Genomic DNA, 1,433 nt, shown 5'->3' with positions numbered 1-1,433 from the left:
ATCCATAGTGGCTGAACCTGACCACCTTGTTCTGCTCTAGGTACTTTGGAATAGATTCCTTGAGGATACTTAAGATGGACACTATATCTGTCCTTTTGCAATCATCCGGGGCCTCACCCAACCTCAACCAGTTCTCAGAGGTGATAACTACTGGCTCTGAAATTACCTCAGCCAATTTCTTCAGTTCCCTAGCGTTCATCCCATTCAGCCCTGCATCTAGCTTTCCTAAATAATCCCTAACCTGTTCTACTATTACATTGGGTTTTTGACTCTCCTTATTTTTTTCTGCAAACTGCACTCATAATCTGGTAGCTGGCACTATTTGGGAAGCTGAAGTAAAAAAAGCATTAAATTACTTTAGTCTTCTCTGCCTCATCCATAACTAGATTTCCTTCTGTATTCTGCAGTGGACCTATGGTTTCTTTGGTCTTCCTGTTGAGTGTTTAATTACCTTTGTTAGGAGTATCAGTTTAATTATTTTTTATGTCTATTGCCAGTTGCATCTCAAGTCATGTTTTGGCCTTCCTAATATTCTCCATTCTTCCCCATGTGATACTCTTATACTCTTCCCTACTAATATGACAAGTCTTCCAGTGCCTCGTGCACCATCCCCACTGCCTTCTCTGGCTACAAGCACACCCAGTCACTCTCCTACTGCCTTCCTGCTCTGAACCAGGGGCAACTCCAGCCCGTTTCCAGGCAGTCCCAGCTAGTGGGCAGGTGGCAGGAACAGTGCACAGGGAGCTGGAAGCCCATCAAGCATCTCACCACATTTTTTCCCCCCGTGGAGCCTGCCTGTGGCCGGGGAGCAAGCTGCTGGCATGCTGATAGGCTCCTGAGCTGCAGGGGGCCCTCTGCTCACACTTGTAGGCAGGCAGTTAGACAGGGCAAAGCTACCATGGAGCTGAGGATGGCATCCTAAGTAAAGGATAACAAAAAAAATGTTTTTTAGATATATAGGGAGTAAAAGGAAGGCCCAGGGAGGAATAGGACCCCTACTAAATGGGCAGAAGCAATTGGTGGCGGACAGGGGGGACAAGGCTGAACTCCTCAACGAGTTCTTTGCCTCGGTGTTCCTAAGCGAGGGGCACGACAAGTCTCTCACTGGGGTTGTAGAGAGGCAGCAGCAGGGCGCCAGACTGCCATGCGTAGACCCTGAGATGGTGCAGAGGCACTTGGAGGAACTGGATGTGTTTAAGTTGGCAGGCCCGGATGAGCTCCATCCGAGGGTGCTGAAGGCACTGGCCGACGTCATTGCACAGCCACTGGCAGGAATATCTGAACACTCATGGCGCACGGGCCAGGTCCCGGAGGACTGGAAAAGGGCCAATGTGGTCCCCATTTTCAAGAAGGGGAGGAAGGAGGACCCGGGCAACTATAGGCCAGTCAGTCTCACCTCCATCCTTGGCAAAGTCTTTGAAAAAATTATCAAG

This window comes from Alligator sinensis, unplaced genomic scaffold (genome assembly GCF_000455745.1).
Source record: "Alligator sinensis unplaced genomic scaffold, ASM45574v1 scaffold825_1, whole genome shotgun sequence".
Lineage (NCBI taxonomy): Eukaryota > Metazoa > Chordata > Crocodylia > Alligatoridae > Alligator > Alligator sinensis.
This window is presented reverse-complemented; position numbering follows the sequence as displayed.